Here is an 18,364-nt window from a genome sequence, read left to right as displayed (position 1 = left end):
GGAAAAAATAACTGCCAGGAGCCGGTGGCTCACTCCTGTAATCCTACCTACTCAGGAGGCAGAGATCAGGAGGATCACAGTTCAAAGCCAACAAATCATTCACGAGATCCTGTCTCAAAAATACCCAAACACAGCGATATTATGAAACACTGGTCACACTAAGGGGAGGCCATGCACAAGACGGGTAGAGCAAAAGAAGGAAACTAAGAACTTGAACATGGTTGATATACTTTCTATACAAGAATGAATATAGAAATATTAAACTGGCTGAAACCACCATAAGAAAGGGACTAAGGTAAAATGAAGAAAATTGCAGGAGATAAACCAATTGGGGTTCCCTGTGTAGCTACTTTTATCTCAAACAAGCAAAAATGTCATGTTTTTCTTTTTTCTTCTACACAACAGGAGAACAGGAGGGTGGAACAAGTCCTGGGGGAGGGAGGGGGTTGGCACTAGTGAGAGGGGAGAGGCGGTGGGAAAAGGGGTTAGAAAGGTGAATACAGTGCAAAAAATGTGTATACATGTATGTAAATATAAAAATGATACTTGTTGAAAATATTCCAGGAATTGGGGGGGGGAAGGGATAAAGGAGAGTGGTTGAGAGGGTGAATTCAAGTATGATATATTTGATACATTGAAGGAATCTTTGAAAGTGCCACAATATACCTCCACCCAGCACAATAATAAAGGGGAGGGGGACAAAAAAAGAAGATTAAAAGAAAGCACCCAAGACAAAAAAGGTCTGGTGGAGGGGCTCAAGTGGTAGAGTGCCTGCCTAGCAAGTGTGAGGTCCTGAGTTCAAACCCCAGTACCACCAAAAATAAAGAAATAAAGACTCCCCGAAACAACAACAACAACAAAATAAAGGCCAGACATTCTCAGGGAGACTGTGGCAAGGTCAGATGCGGAAGGAAAATGAAGCCCTTTTGGCCATCATAAGCATATTAGGTTAGGCTTCTTTAGGACTTCTTGTTTGATTTTTGTTCTTATTCAGAAATTATCTTTTTCTAATAAGGAAGTCATAATAAATAAGCTGTGTTCTTTTCAACACATATGTAAAAACTTTCATGTGGGCAACTGTTTATTCTATTGAAAGTGCAGAAATGAAGGCACACACAGCCTTATACCACTAGCGTGTAAGTCATGTCAGCATGGAGAGCTTAGTTGGCTCCTTCACTGCTCTCACTGTAAGTTTAGTTCTGGGGTTTCAAGAACTGTTTTTTGGACCAAAGACATGCTGAGCTACCCATCTTCCAGGAAAAATCTACTAGCAATGGAATGTGATCAATGAAATATTCTGGTCCCATGCTGTTCCCTTATTTCTTTGATCCATATAGTTGTGACATGTTTCTAGTCTATAACAGTTGATATTTTAATAGAGGAAATCTATTGGAAAAAAAAAGAAAGTATGCAAATTTAGTGCCCATTGGCAAAGGGAATTATGCTAGTCAATTATTTAATTATTAAGCTCTCTGAATAATTCAGTCCAGAGCTCATTAGGTGGGGCTGAGCAAGACTAGCTTCTGTAGAGGATGTTGAGGTGGAGGAGTCTTGGATGGGAACAGACTGGATTTGAAGTCTGAGGCTATATGAGGAGAACAGAGGCCCCATTGCATACTCGTGAGGAAGGGAATTATAAATTTGAAGAAGGAGAAAAATGGAATGAACTTGAGTGAAATAAGATCAGAATTGGAGGTATTGGTGTGAGCTTATTGTTTTTAAGATAGTGATAAATAAGTACAGATGTAAATATGTATGTGTATGTATACATGTACACATATAGTTAACCCTTCACCTTTACAATTCTACATCTGTGGATTCAACCAAATGTGGATAGAAAATATTTCTGAAAAGACTGCATCCCTACTGTTTATGTGTAGACTTTTTTCCTGTTAATATTCCCTAAACAATGCAGTATAACAACTATTTATGTAGCATTTACATTGTATTAGGTATTATAATTAATTTGGATGTGATTTAAGGCATGTAGGAGAGTATGAATAGGTTATATGCAAATAGTATGCCATTTTATATAAGGAACCTGAGCATCTTTGGATTTTGCAATCCATCAGGGTCCTTGAACCAATTTCCACAAGACACTAATGGCTAACTATGTTTTCTTGCTTTGGGAAGCAAGAAACCCCTGGACTAGTAGCACCATAATCACAATGGTCACACATTTAGGCCAAGTCTTGATTGCTAAATACTATTCTGTATTAAAAACACCAATAGGCCAGACATGGTGGTACAAACCTGCAATCCTACCACCTGGGATGATGAGGCAGGAGGATTGTAAGTTGCAGGCCAACCTGGGCTTTAAGGTAAGACTCAAAACCAAAAAATAAGCATCATAGTTGTTTGAAGAAAAGGCTGATGCTAGACTGGTTTAGGGAAAGTACAAGAGAAGCCCAGAAAAATTTAATGTCCCAGGATACAAGGAAGTACTCAGAGAATGAGGGGATCATGATCAAAGGACACAGAAACCTTCAGAGGGACTCAGACAAATCTAGGTCATCTGAGCTTCAAAACAAATGATGTTACTCATTGAATAAAATGGAGTCCATGAATCTATAATAATATAAATAAATTTAGGATAAATAAATTGTGAGAAGTGAATGCAGACTAATAAATGTGGAAGGTATAATTACTTTGGAAAATCACCAATTTGCAGCCACTATGGTAATAATTAAGCCAAGAAGCATTTTGGATAAAAATTAAGTGGGTGATAGTTTGAGGAGAAAATATTTACATAGTCTGATAGAAATAGTTCCCATGAAGTATTTATGTGTTAAGAAAAAAAGAATCTATCTTTTAGAGAAATCTTGAATGCAATCTTGAATCTTTTAGACACTCTTGAATCCAATTATCAAAGTTAACTTTACAGAAAAAGGACAAAAACCAATTGTGTCCACTTGATAGGAAGACAGAATTCCTGCCAAACATATATAACCTGAATCTAATCACAATGAAACATCAGGCAAACTTGAATTGAGAGACATTCTGCAAATAACTGGTCTTCCATTTTCAAAATGTCAAGGTCACAGATGTTGAGGAAAGACAGAGTATTTCAGGTTGAAGGAGAGGAAGGCATTATCAACTGTTTAAATGTGCATTGGATTTTTTCTCTATAGTTGGGACAACTGGTGAAAATTGAAAGAAGGCTGAGAGTAGGAGGTAATGGTTTGTTAATGTTAATTTTCTTGTTTTGATGGTTTTATTGTATTTATGCAGAAAAATATTCTTGTCTGGAGAAAATTTGTACTAAATTTTCTAGGGGTTATAGGACAGCATACAGGTAAATTATACTGAAATTGTTCAGAAAACTTTTTTTCTACTGTTCTTGCAACTTTTTATATTTGAAATTATTTGAAAATACAAAATATTTCAGTATAAAAATGGTTAATAAGTGTTCCCTCCCTTCAAAGATAGTATTGTGTAGTAGAAAGGCCAAGATGCTAAAGTGAGATGAAGTCAGCAGAGCAGCAAGGGAGACAGTCTGGTGAAATGGTTACAAGCACAGGCTCTGGAGCCACTTGGCCCATGCACCATTGATGGCTCTGCCATTTTGAAGGAGATCTCAGGGAGATGCCATACATCTGTGGGGTTTCAGTTTCCTACTCTATGAAAAGGGAATAATAATAGCATAAAGTCATTGGGTTGTTGTGAGGTGTAACATAGAGCACATGGCAAGTGCTCTATAATTGAGTTATTATTATCATTTATTATTGGCAAATTAGCTCATGGTTGTGATCAAACAGCTACATCTAAATTATGGTTTTGCTACTTACTTGACATTGAGCAAGTTTCTTATTTTTCTAAGACTTGGGTTCTTCATTTAAACTAGAGTACTAATCAACTTAATAATAGCCATTAACATGGTGGTTGTGAAGATTAAGTGAGATGATGTGAAATTCTTATCACCTTGTAAGCACTTCATAAGTATTAGGAATTGCTATATACATACAAGATGAAGTATAATAAATGCTGTAAGAAAGATGAAAAGCATGGGCAATTCTGGGAGAAGGAAAACCAATCTAATGGAAAGACTGGGAGAGCAGTGGGCTGTACAACTCCCTAGAATAACTGGGAGGTTTTTACTATCCTCTAAAGATGCTATGGCTAGAGTAGGATAGTGCAGTAGGAAAGTGGAGAGAGAAATGTGGCTAAGGGAGTAAGAGGAATCAGAATTATCTCTCCTCACTAATAGATTAAGTGTAGTCAGAAAGGAAGAGTGGGCTTTGGGTAAAAGACATTGAGTAAAAGTGTTGGGAAGGCACTGACAGGCAGTGAAATTTGACTCTAGAGAAGAGGTACAGAAGCAAGCCTACAAATTGAGATGATAATGAAATTCTGTGAGTGAATGGTATTTCCTACGGATAGTGCTCTACAGAGAGTTCTCAGGAGAGCTTGGCAAACAGGGGGAATAGGAGCCCAGGTAAGGTAGTAGTGAGCAAGACAGATGGCGGGGCCAGGGAGAGGGGGTGTGAATAAGTCAAGAAGGTGCTGAGTCAGAGGTGAGGGAACAGGTTGGTTCAGAGAAGCAAGGTAAAGAACAAAGACTTTGTTCTTGAGAAGTACAAAGACTGGGAAAAAGACATTATATTGTTAGGTGATTAGTTGGACCTTGCTGAGTTACAAGAAAATAAGAGTAGAAGCCAAATTCCAAGGGTCGAGGTGTCCAAGCAGAAGGAACAGGATTAGGTCATTCTTAACAGCAAAGATAGATTTACTGTGAAGCAAATGAGGCTTCACTCAGGACCCTAACTTGCCAGGTCAGCCCTTTCCTAGGCCCAACAACATAACATTAGCAATGCTTTTCCATGGTCACTTCATCTGCAAATGTAAAATACTTGATTGCAGTCAGGCAAGAGCCTTCTTTCTACTCAGAAAAGTTATACTTTTCCTGCATAGAAAGTATAACTCCCACTTAACCTTCAAGTACACCAGCATAGGGAAGTAGAATCACGGTTTTAGGGGATATCATGTGTACATTGCATATGGTTAATAAACAGTTAAGTTACTACTAACAGTCCCATAAATTCTCCCTCTGCTCACTAGTCAATACATTTGGCATTGACACACATTTTTTTGCTTGCTTTTTTTTTTTTAACTATACTAGGTTTTGAAATCAGGGTCTTATGCTTGCTAGGCATGTGATCTACTATTTGAGCCATGCCTCCAGCCTCGGACAAGTTTTTGACATCTGGCATTTGGAAAAATATGGGTAATGGAGGAGGAATGATTTGTAATGTACGTACTAGCCAGAAGCTAGTATGGAAAGTCCTTCCAATCATGAGACGTGTAAAATCGCAAGTAGCAGATCCAGTTTGTGTCAAGGTCTTAGTCAGAATGCGAACATGATCCATCAGATAACCTAAAACTCAAGATGTACCACTAAGATGAGACCTCAATGACAAGTTGGTTAATGGGTGTTATCAGTTCAAAGAAGTTTTAAGATTAGTAACAGCACTAGAAAACTTGACTCTTTCAGTTCAGATATATAAGAAACTGGGTAAGAGATTTTAACACAATGAAAAAATTCTACAGATATACATTTTCAATAATGAAGTAGATAGTTAAAAGTTTTTTTTAGCTAAACATACAACTTTTTAAAAAATTAACAAGACTACAAGACAGATGGAATCACTTCTAAATGAAGAAGCAAATTAAGAGAATGCAGCTTAAACAAACAAAAATGTCTTTTTTTTTCAAAAATGGAGACCAGGAAGGCAAAACAGGTCCTGTCTCAGGGGCTGGTGCCAGTAGGAGGGGGAGGACATAAGGAAAGAGTGTAAGGGGTCAACAGGGTGGAGATATTATGTACTCTTTTCTGTAAGTGGAAAAATGAGACCTGTTGAAACAATGGGGGTAGGGAGCTGAAGGAGTATGATGGGGTGAATTCTGTTGTGATATAGTGTAAGAACTTTTGGAAATGTCACAATTACCCCTGGTGCAACAATAATTTCATAATAAAAAAAGGAAAAAAAGAGAATGCAACTTGAAAGATATAGGAGAAAATGTTAAAGAGCAGCAGTTAGCAAATAAAATACAACATTTTGTAGATGTTCTGATGTTTATAGTATACATTTCTAAAAAATAACAATTTATTGCACTTTTCCTTTTTCTAAATAAGTATTTACTTTTGCATCTCAGTGTTTGTTTACAGTCTGAGTTCTTTACCTTTAAGAACCCACCCCACCCAAAAACAGTATCAGCTACAAGATCTGTAAAACCTGGGCCCACCTTCACATTGCTGAAGTAACTGCTTGCCATGAGATTGGTCATGCTTGAACAGAAAGAGCTACAAAGTCAACTTTGGGCAAGGAAGGATAGTAAATATTTCATGATTAGTAACTGTTAGAATAGGGAAACCTGAGCACTTTGTGTGCAAACAAAAAACCCTGGCTGTAAGGGAGATATAGAAATACTCTTGTAACAAGGACACTTTTGTGGGCAGGTCTTAAAACAGTGGAAAGGAATAGGTTGGTAGAGTGGAGAGAATAGCTTTCCAAGAGGGCTGTGAAGAAAGGAAGATAGAGAGCAGAGTTTGAGTTAGTGTGTGGGGCAGGAAGGATCTCCCTTTCTGTGGACCTAATGTTCTTAATGTTAACCTAGGATGCCAGGTTATCAACTGAAGACTCAGGGTGGGTGGTTAGAGGTTCTAAAATCTGAGCAGGTCTAATAACTCTTTTGCAAAACGGATGTGTTAATACAACAATAGATCTGCTCTCATATTCTTCAAGTCTTCCTATTGGTCCTAAGCCACTGTACTCAGAGACTGTGCTGTAGACTTAGTTCCTATAATGAAGAACGGGTTTGGAGATAACCCTCTTCCAGGGACAGAATGATCAGAGAAAGCAACTGAGGTGGTAATATGAAGTTTGGTGAAGAGATTGTCAAGTGGGGAATTTGAGTTGTTGCTTAAAGAAAAGACAAAGATTTGTTTATAGTATGGTTTTATTCCATCCAGGATTTAAAGTAGCTTATGAGAATGCATGCAGTAAAACAGCAAGATGTGGTCCATAAATTAAAAATTAAGACTGAAAGAAACACAAAATATAGAGGAGAAGAATTTAGATGTGGCTTGTTGTCTTCAAATAACTGAAGTGTTGTCATGTGGAAAACATTTAGGTTATTTGGGATGCGGGTCCAAGAATGTGGGGGGCAGGGGAGGGTCTTAATGTGTTCAGGCTGTTATAACAAAATTTCATAAACCAGGTAGTTTATAAACAACAGAAGTATGTTCCTTACATTCAGGGGGCTGGGAAGTCCAAGGTAAAGGAACTGGTATACTCAGTGTCCAGGAAGAGCCCATTTTCTGTTTCATAGAGGTGCTGTCTAGGTGTGCCCTCACATGGTGGAAGAGACAAGGCAACTTGCTGGAGTCTCTTAAAAGGGCATTGATCCCATTTATGAGGGATCCACACTTTTGACCTAATCACCTCCCCAAAGCTCCACTTTCTAAAACTATCACTTTCAAGGACAGGACTTCAACATATAAATTTTAGAGGGATATAAACATTCAGACCATAGAAGGACGGGTTAAATGAGGCAAATATCAGTACAACAGAGCCAAGATTTTAACAAGAGCAGCTGTTCCACCATGGAGTGGATGCAGTGTACCCTTCCTCTTCAGAGAAGACATTTAAACAGAACTAGGGAGCCTCCCTGCTGGCCTGCAGTGGGGGCTGGCTATGCAGTGGGTGAAAATTGACCTCTGACGTGCCCTTAGGATCAATCCAATCATTTTGTGGCAGAGACTTTTCTAACTCTTGCCCTATAAATAGTGAATTATTTAAAAATCCCCCACGCAATTAATAAAAGCTTGTTAAGAGTCATTCTGAGTATCTCTATGATGTTATCACCCCACTTTGAAATGCCATTGAAAATTACAGCACCCAAATTTCTGGAGCAGAAATGAATAATCTGCAAATGGGAGGAGAAGTGGGTGGGTTTTGTCAGCTCATTATGTCCTTGCTGTCTGGGTCGTCATTCCATGGTTTGAAGAGTTAGTGGTATTCATTCTCTCAACAATCAATAAGAAGTGGCTATTGTTCCCTGTCACGTGTGAGGCCCAACACTAAGCACAACAGAGACAATAGTAAGAAAGCAGACATGGTTCTTGCTTTCAGTGTGCTTGTTGCTTGGTAGGAAAATGACATCAGTAGTAATCACACATCTGTATATTTAGAAATTCCAGAGGGAGAGAAGAGTATTCTAAGAGAGGGCATAGCTGGCTAGAGGATGTGAGTGAGCTTGGATAAAGAACATATTTACTGGTAAGTAGAGGAAGAGTGCCATGGGTAGAGGTTCAAGTGGAGTGCATTTAAGCTGAGGGGACCATGTGTGCAATATGAGGAAGCACAGAGCATTTGAGGATTGTCCAGAGTAGCTGAGTGAAGCCTAAAGACCACTGTCAAAAGTAGCATTAGCCCCTCAGGAGAGAGCCCAGGTGATATTCACAAACTGTACCAAGGACTTTCAGCTTTCTCATGACAGCAAAGAGAAGCCCTCACAGGTTTTACTGAGGGAGCCATAGGATCATATTGGTGTCTCGCTGTTTTTTTACTTTTCCTTTTTAAAAAATAAAATCACTTTAATTTTACAGTAGAGACTTGATTGGAGAGGAGCAAGAATAGATGTAGGGCTTGTTCAGTGGTCTATACTAGTGATCAAGGTGACAGTCCCAGGGTAAGGACTATGGAGACAAAGATGGAGAGGTGAGCATGGGGTCAAAATGAATGGGACTTGATGGTGGGTGAGATGGGAGGCGAGGGAGAGGAAGTGGTTGCAAAGACGACTCTGTAACTGTGTCAGTGAATGTTCCGGTCACTGAGAAGGACGCATAAAGTCAGCACTGGTTCGGGACGGTGTCATGAGAAAAACAGAAACCTTGCCTAACATGTTTGAGTGTTATAAAACATAGCCAATTCAGCTGATTCAAATTGAATTCCATTCAGCCCCATCCAATTCAATTAAATTCACATCATGGAACATCTACCAAATAAGGTACTGTAAACTAGACAAATACAGAAAGTCTGTGGGGGTTCCACAGTCATTTCTTACACTAGCTGAGTGTCCAAATGACTAATGCAGCCCAAGAATATGAGAGGTGTCTACAAAGAGAGAGGAAATGCCACTGGACTACAGTATGTACTCTCCCTCCAAAGGGCTTGACTGATCTGCAAACAAATTGAACTGACTTTACCTTACAAAAATATAGGATAACCTTGATGTCATCAGGCAGCAGGTGATGTGAATGTGTGAGAACCCTGAGATTTCTCTGCCCCAGGTCTATGCTGACAAAGTCCCAGTCTGGAGTATGTACACGTGTGCTTAGCCCTGGCTCTCAGGACACCTAAGCACCTCCTAAAAGATCCTGTGTTTATGTCTTCATCTCCATGTATAATGACTTACTCTAATTATCACATCTGTATTTTACAAGAGCTAATTAGAAAGTGTCTGATAGCCTGGGAATTTTCTGACAAAGGTGGTACACAAATCTAACTTATGTATCTGGGGATGATGGTTCCAGCCAAAACCATAGCTGGAAAGTAGGAGCCCCACCACTCTCCTTTCTATCTCTAGCCATGACAAATATCCTTATGATGCGCCTTTGTGACTCTTGTGTATCCCTTTTCCCCAAGCTCCTCAACTGCACTCAGAATCTCTGTGTAAACACCACTGTCTAGATGAAAATGCTTCTGTGAGAAATCATGTTCTTTAAGTCTAGTTCTGTATTTTAATAACAGTAGTTGATCCTTGCCCACATTACTCCACCTTCAAATGCTTTTGTTTTTGTGTCTCACTTCATACTCATACAATATTGTGGTGTAGGTATTGTTATAATCATGCCCAAGAAGCCTGAGCTACTTATTCAAAGTCAGACCGCTGTGTGGGGGCTGAGCAGGGTCTCTAAATTTCATGTTCTTCCCATTGTTGTTCTTTTCTGCTTAGTGTAAACAGATCTGGGCTGGGAGTGGGAGCTTGAAGATGTTGTGTGAGAGAGATTTTCCCTTTATTCCTTGAAATCACAAAGCATAAGCAGCTGTTAGTTTCTCCCCACTTAATGGTAGTTTAGCTGTCAGCACAATGGCTGGGGCTACAGGATTTAGCAGAAAGAAGTCCAATAAGAAAATACTGACCTCCAATGTCCTTCGTTACATGTGACTTTGAGCAAGCAGTTAAAAATTGGGACAGAGTTAATGCCTGTGTGAGAGTTATTGTGAGGAAAAAAATGAGTGGATTTATAGAGGCCATAGTTTCTGAAACATAATAAATACTTAAAAGATATTAGGGTCTGGGCATGGAGATGCACAGCTGTAATCCCAGCCAGTTGGGAGGAGGAGGAGACAGGGCAAGTCCTGATTAGACGTTTGTCCAGGCAAAAGTTCGAACAAGACCCTATCTGAAAAACAAACTAAAAGCAAAAAAAGCTAGGGTTAAGGCTCAAGTGGTGGAATACTTGCCTAGCAAGCAGAGGCCCTGAGTTCAATCTCTAGTACTCTATTTTGGTGGCAGTCCTTGTTTTTCTATTACAGGGCTCAATTTCCTTGTTGACTCTGTCTGAACAGGGAAGGCAAATAACTTTAAAGCACTGCGGGTTAATAGAAATGACTGAGTAGAATATTGTGTTGAGAAGGATTCTGAGGTTTCTTGTGGGGTCAGGTGAAATTGATCAGCATTCCTACATGTGTGCTGCATAATTATACTCTTTGTGGAAGAGGTCTGTTGTCCATGCCTTTGCCTCCAAGCTACATAGTCTGCCTTGGGCTTTCGCTCAGTTTCCTTTGTCAAGAGCAGTCCAGCTATGTTCAGACTAAATGCACTGCCTGCGTGGGGTGGGAACAAAGAATTTAATGAATAGGAGCTACCTGTGGATGGGTTCTAACAAGAGAACTTAGCAGGCCAGGGATGCAAAAATAACTCGAGTGCAGCAACTCTGGGTAAACCAACACATGGTGTATATTTCCATCCAAATAAAAGACATTCATTTTGAAGACCCTGGAACAGCTGTAACTTGAGATTCCATACACACTTGGAAAATTGTCAGTCCTACCTGAGTGGCAGAGTGTAATACAAATAAGAATGCCAGTAAGAATGTGAGACAGGTTCTGAGAAACAGGGACTGGATAAGCCTTCCAAGAAGTCAGCATTCTTTAGCACTGATGTAGCATTCAAGTGTCGGGTGGCATGCAGTATTTTTATGAAGCTTACTGATTAAACATTTGCTGATCTCTCTCCTGGCAGAAATTCAATAATTGTTATGAATGGTCTCTTAGAGCAGGGCATATCAAAGATTCTGTTCTGTGATCCACAGAGAATTCTAAAGGTATGCTGTGTTTTTCTTTTGCTTCTACCAAATTTATCAATGTCTGGGGTCATTATTTGCCTGATCACAACAACATGCTTTCATGAATATGTATCAACTAAAAATCCTGCAATTTTATGTGTTAATTTGCTCATGTCTTTAGGTGTTTATAGCAATTAAATAAGACCTTGGTAAATTTAAAGAAAATAAAAAAGCTTTGATATTATGAGTGCTTATGTGGTTTAATTGCTGGCTCTGAGAAAAATTATGTTTTGGATGTCTATTAATTCATTGATTGGCTTCTTAGGTATTTTCCCATTTATTTATGGTACTTCTTAGGAAATAAGTAGTCTTTTCTTGACTGGTTTGCTTGGCTTTCTGATGTTCATTTTATTTTATTATTAATTTATTCATATGTGCGTACATTCTTTGGGTCATTTCTCCCCCCTTCCTCCCTTCCCACTCTCCCCCCTGCCCCCCCTGGCTTCCAGGCAGAACCTGTTCTGCCCTTATCTCTAATTTTATTGAAGAGAAGACATAAGCATAATAAGAAAGACAAGGCATTTTTGCTAGTTGAGTTGGGGACAGCTATGCAGAGAGATTCCAAGCATTGCTTTCATGTACAAATGTGCTACAGCCCAAGTTGATTCATCTCTAGCTGATCTTTACACTGGTTCCTTACGCTGGTTCCCAATCCCCTTCTCAAGTTGAACTCTGTAGCTTGATGTTCATTTTAGCTTTGAATGCAATCATCTTTATCTTGGCTCATGTGAGACTAGGTGTGCGTTCTGTGCATTTATCAAGAAGGTCTGGAAGTATATTTCTGGTTAACCAGGACAACCATAGGGAAGAGCAGGGTCTTATCATAGTCCCATTGGGTAAGAGGGAACTCAGGTAGTAAAGGACTTCAGTGACATCAGAGGTCACCAGAGGAGAGGGGACCAGTGACCAAAGGCTGACAAGGCAACAGACTGCAGAGCATGGTGGTTGGTAATTCCGAAAAGCAACATTCCAAGCTGGGTGTGATAGGGCAGGGATCCTGAATGAGGTCAGGATGCATCATCCTGGGAACTGGGATGTGCTAGGGTGGAAATGGCACTGTAGTCCAGGGGAGTGACAGTGGCAGCTACTTAGTCACAAGCCATGACTCCAGGAAAGGGTGGAGGTGAGATGGTCAGATTAGCAACTAAAAATACATGTTGAGTTAAATTCAAATTTCTGGTGAACAAGGAATAATGTTAGTATAATATGTGCCTTGCAACATCCTGGAATACTTATTCTTAAAAAATTAGTTATTGTTCATATGAAATTCTACTTTAACTGGGCACCCTATACTTAATCTATAACCCCAGGTGTGTGCGGAAAAGGGGACACTGGTCAGCACTTGATCTGGGAATGAGCTGTGGGAATGCAGGGGAAGTGGACAGAGATAAGTAGGATGGCTAGTGTGTATGTGTGTTTGTAAGTGATATTGATATGTATCAATCTTTATATATACATAAAGAGAGACACTAAAAAACCAATCCTGCATTATTTTAGCTTTGAGCCTCACTTGTTTTCGTAATTTCTCATGCCTGTTGTGGGGAGCAGTTGTTTTGCAAGAACCAGTTGCTTTTGGCCTGTGTCAGAGACAAGATATTTGTTGATTTTTCTTATCAAACTGTCAGCGGTATATGCCAAAGTGACACCACCCCTTTGAGAATGAAAATCCTAATCTTGTGAAATGGTTGTGTAGATATCATTTGACATACGAATATTTGGAAGCATCTGGATGATCAGTATCCTTTTCATAAAAAGCCACATGACTGACTTTAGTTTTCCATTTTTGTTCAGATACTAACAGGCTCATCTCTGAGAGAGAGAGAGAGAGAGAGAGAGAGAGAGAGAGAGAGAGAGAGAGAGCCCACATCATCATCATGGGGTGGAATGGGGGGATTTTCAAGCCTACTTTCCAATTTCTCTCCTGTCTTTGGTATGTCTCCACTTCTTCCAATCATTTTAGTGCTCTTCGATTTCCACCCTGTTCCCTGCTCAGTGCCTGGTATATAGTAGGTGCTGAAAAAAGTCCTTTAAAAATGAATGGATGGGAGGATGAATTATTGCTTATTATACATGGTAATTATTACATAATTTTCTTAAATAATGTAGTCTGTAGTACAGAGATTACGCGAAATCAATGAAGAGCTATTTGTTGAGAAGACATTTATTGAGTGCACACTATGATTCAGGAACTGGGCAAGATGATATATGTATCATATTATATGCATGTATATATATCAACACATCCATGTACACATGCACTATTACAGTAACTTTGTGAGGAAGCACTAGTAACTCTGTTACACATTTGTGTAAACTCAGAAATGGTTAAATCATTTGTGAAGATTCATCCACTAAGAAGTAGGTGGGGGTATGGGCCTGGTCTGTCTGGGCTGTTTTCACCCTGGATTTCAAACTTTCTGGACTGATTTGTGGTAATTCTTATTGTTTTAAGGACTTTCATATCATTTGGAGAATTTGGTGAAAGCCAGAGTCTTCTCTCAGAGCCATGAACATAGAAGGAAACATTCCCACTTTTAAAGCAATGTGAGTTCATCAGAGATCCCTGACTAAGCCCCTCAGGATTAGAGAATATCAGATGTCTTCACTTAGATCCAGGGATGAAGATCAGAATCAGCCTGAAAGTGGTGCAACCACAGCACACCGTGTGACAGTCCTGTCCAGGAACCTTCTCTCGGGTGTCCTCTTTCATGGATCTGCCAGACACCCAGACAGTCAATCTGCTTCTTTTACTGCATAGCTCTACATGTAAATACATACTGGCCTAATATTTAAATTTTATAGATTTTATAAATCCAATGTTGCTTTATTCAGTGATTAGAAAGTTAATAAACAACAGTCATCCAAATAAAATTATGTGTCAGGTGCTAGGGTGCAGAGAGCAGTGCCTGAGACAAATTTGTCTAGAGGCAGGTTCCCTGTGAAGCTAGAGTAGAAAAGTTCAGGCCCCCTTGAAAGTCTGGTCTTTCTGAGGCCCTGAAGGATGACCTAAGAATTAGAACACACCATTAGATGTTCTTTGTTAAAATATGGACAGCAAGGTATTTTGGTGCCATTTTCTTTCTTTCTTCTTTACTTTTTGAAAGTACTGGGGTTTGAACTAAGGGTCTTGCACTTGCTAGGCGGCACTCTACCACTTGAGCCACACTCCCAGCCCTTTTTGCTCAGGTACTTTTCACAAAGGGTCTCATGCTTTTGCCTGGGATCACCCTCTGGGACTGTAATCCTCCAACTTCTGCCTCCTGCAAAGAACATGTGTAATTTGTTCCTTGAGACAGGGTCTTGCTAACTTTTTTGTCTGGACTGTCATGGAACCATGAACCTCCTTTCTCTGCCTCCTATGTACCTGCAATTTAAGGTGTGAGCCACCATGCCCACACTGTATTGGTTTCCTTAAAGAACACCCCTACCCTGGCACTGCAGAAGCTGCAGGTGTCCTCAAACCTGCATTTGTCTTCATTATTGTACTCTTGGGGCTTAGAGTCCAGATAGGAAAGCTTAGGACTGAATATGCAACTCAGGGGGCTTGGAGTTGGGGAGGGCCTGAAGAGCTGTGGTAAGGGCAGTCTTTGAGGGAGGTCAGTTAAGATTTCTCTGAGGAATTAGCATTTAAGCTGGGTCTAAAAGGGACAGGGGGGCATTGGGTTTTGACTTTTTGGCAAGGGAGGAGCTGCATTAACAGGTGGAGGGACCCATGTATCCAGACTCTGACTTAGTTAGGAGGGGGCTGGACCGGCTTAATCAGCTGATTGGTCTGAAAGCACTATGCCACAGGGTCTGAGCCTACAAGGGAAACAAGGGGAGATCAAGATGGGTCCCTTAGGACCTGTGAAGCAGTCTAAACTTTATTCTAAGGACAATGACATGCTGCTGAAGGAGAGTTTCAGGATGAGATAGATTTGCATTTTTTTTAACACTCTGGTTCTAGGTGTGGAGAATGGATTACGTTTTTGTTTTTGTTTTTTTTTACCCTCTAGAAATGCTGCCTGAAGCACAGCTGTGACTTGATAAACACGTGAACTACTCTGGCATATGCCAAGGCCTTGCTCCTTGGCATATGAAAGGACAGTGGAGACCCGCCTGCATCTGACCTGCTGAATCAGAAGCACAGGTGAGATTAGGGCAATTGATTGAGCCACAGGACCCTGGTGTGGTTGTTGTTTGTGGGTGTGGGCATGAACCAAGCTGAGTGCCTTCCTGGCTGCCAGAATTCTTTCTCTATCACAGTCAACATCAGGTTGGAAGCAGCAAGGATTGAGGGAGATTGTTAGAGGACCCAACTTTGAGAAGTAACAACCTGTGATGAGAAAGGTGATAATGACAGTGTCAAAATCATGTAGGCTCTTTAAGAAGGCCTCACAACAGTATAGAAGCTGAAGGGATAGTACAAACTACTTAATACAGCAGACAGTAGACAGACAGCTCTCCAAACTTCATTGGGAAGTTGGCCTTTTTGCCCTCACCAACTCTATGCCTTACCCAGTTTCATAATTTTCTCCAGATACTTTGTATTCTGGGCCTTCCTGATTCTGCATCTTAGGCTGGTTTTGCCTTACATTGCACTAGTGCTGTTCCTACCAGATGGTTCATAGTTTCTTACTGAGGGAGGAAACTGATGTGGACTTGACCCAGCTATTTTTCTATCTATGTAGCTCTACTGATGTGACAGACAAATGCCCCATGGAATAGACAGCACACAGGGCTGCTGCAGACAGTGTGGGGATCTCTGGCCCAGACCTCCTCCCAAAATTATGTCTGTACTATTCAGCCACTGAGGTCCAAAGCAGTGGCCCTTGATGACCTGGAAACATGATAATAATTCCTAATAGAATGTGTTCATTAAGAGAAGAAAATACACATTTTAGATGAAAAAAATTTTCATGTTTAAAAGGTAAAGATCAATTATCCATAAAACAAACTAACATATAACATCTGATTATTTATGATGCTAGATAAATAAGGAGGTAAGAGATTTTTCAGAATTATAATAGCATATATCTGACTTTATTAAATCAAGCTCAAGGAACTAACTCCAAATTACCCAGCATCTTAGCACAAAATCTCAACATCCAGGGTCAACAAAATTAAATTCTGGGGAACTCAGGAGTAAAACTTTTAATGTTCCCACTATCTTTCAGCCTGGAGACCTTCCTTAGTTTTTCTATTTGGAGAGGTATTTTACATTGTGTTCCTGTCAAGTTGAAAGAAGGATGGGGAAGTCAAAGGAAGGAACAGGTGCTGAGTTGCTATCTGAGGCAAACTGGAAGAAGGCAGTGAGCCCAGAAGGGCATGGATGGGGGCAGGGAAGGTAGAGCTAAGCAGCTGCTGCTGTCAACTCTGACCTATTTCCTCAAGCCCTGGGAGCTGTGCCTGTCCCTGCTCTCAGCAGCAGTGACATTGCCTTTAGGCGGCTCTGTAGCCAAGCCACACTGAGTGATAGCTGTCCCTGCTATTTTCCTAAATGTCACCAGTGAAAGAGACATTGCCACCTCCCTGGAGTACACACACTCCACTTGTGGATAAGTGGACACTTGGTTCCATTTTCACAGCTTGCAAAAATTGGTCATAGATGAGTCACAATTATGTCAACTTCTCTGGTATGAGAAGCCCTAGATGGGAGTATATAGAAACTATTTTTATAATGTGATGTCTTTCTATGTGGCAGTAAAACGACTTTCCTGCCATCAGGAAAAACATGTGCTCTGAATTATTTTTAAAGCTATAAAAGCATATCTGTAAGAGGCAATGTGTATCTGACAGTTCTCTGTTTTCATCAGCTCCATTCAGAACCATATCCGTTCCTGGAAACGTTGGGGAAAAGGGAAGGAGGCAGAGAACAAATACAGGCTGAAAGCCTGTGAGTGCTTTACATAATTAGTCAGCATAAATTAAAATCCATAAACTCTATTGTCCAAGCAGTAGAGCTGTCTGCATATTTTAAAACAGTCTGACTCCTATTTTGAGCTTCTGCTTGGTGCCAAGAACTTATTCTCAGCTAATTCAGGGGTCCTGCCCTCATGTTCCCTGGAGTGACATCTAAGCTGTTGGAGGAGGGTGCTGATGTGTTGCTGAGCGAGAGGCTGTTGGAGGATGGAGAGGGGTACCACATATGGCCCTCAGCATTACTCAATTCCTATCTGAACTTGAAAATGAAATGGACAAAGTTGTGGATCCTTCACCCAACTCATGCTGAATTGCTCCTGTGCCACTCACCAGGTCTTCTTGTTACTCTTTGTCATTTTGCTCCTCCTGAGTCACATGGACTATGGGAACCACTTTGAAGCTATTTGAGCCTAGAGCTACTGCCCAGATCTCCTAGAAACCAGGCTACTTTCCCTTAGTACACAGGGCTAGGGGATACTGATGATGCCTTTCCTTTCTTCTGAGCTATTCTCAGGCCACATCTCAGTGAGTCTATTTCATCCTAACTCCAGCCTTATATATCTGAAATAGTATTCACCATTTGCAAAGGAGAAAATGTGATTCAGAGAAGTTAAGCACTCCTCAGATCCACATCAGAAACAGTGGTAGATCCGAATCTGATTTCAATATGTGTGGCCCTTTCCAATAGTGACTACCCACCCAGCTTTGTCCCCCACTTCTCACTTCTGATAAGCTTCTACTAACCACCAAGCAATAATGTACATTCCTTCTATGTGTTACCTCTGTCCAAACCTCTGGGGAGACAGGTAATTGTCACATTCTGCTCTCTATACTGGTGATCTGTGCACAGACCCAGACAATCCCCACTTCTCAAAGGCAAAGACCACTCTTTGTATCTGTTTATCCTACCCGCTAGCATACACTGTCCCTCATACTTTTGTCTTAATCTATGATTGACTATAATAGAACAGTATCTGAAATAAATCAGTAAATGGACAAGCATTTATTCCCTGTCATTATTTGTCCCATTGTGCTGTTATTACAGCTACTTAACAACACATAACTGGCAGATATCTGCCCTGTCCTTGCCATTCCACTGTCCTCAGTCTA

At 40.4% G+C, this 18,364-nt stretch overlaps 1 long non-coding RNA gene across 1 annotated transcript in view; it reads left to right on the top strand.

Moving 5' to 3' along the window:
• LOC141423085 (uncharacterized) overlaps positions 1-18,364 on the top strand; it is a 110,979-nt gene that overhangs the window by 89,170 nt on the left and 3,445 nt on the right. Inside the window, exon 4 of the long non-coding RNA XR_012447740.1 lies at positions 15,349-15,482. This is a non-coding gene — a long non-coding RNA (uncharacterized lncRNA). The remainder of the gene's footprint in view (positions 1-15,348; positions 15,483-18,364) is intronic.

Source organism: Castor canadensis, chromosome 5 (genome assembly GCF_047511655.1).
Source record: "Castor canadensis chromosome 5, mCasCan1.hap1v2, whole genome shotgun sequence".
NCBI classification, from domain to species: Eukaryota; Metazoa; Chordata; class Mammalia; order Rodentia; family Castoridae; genus Castor; species Castor canadensis.
Note: the sequence above shows the minus strand (reverse complement) of the source record. Positions and strands in the feature narration are given on the sequence as shown.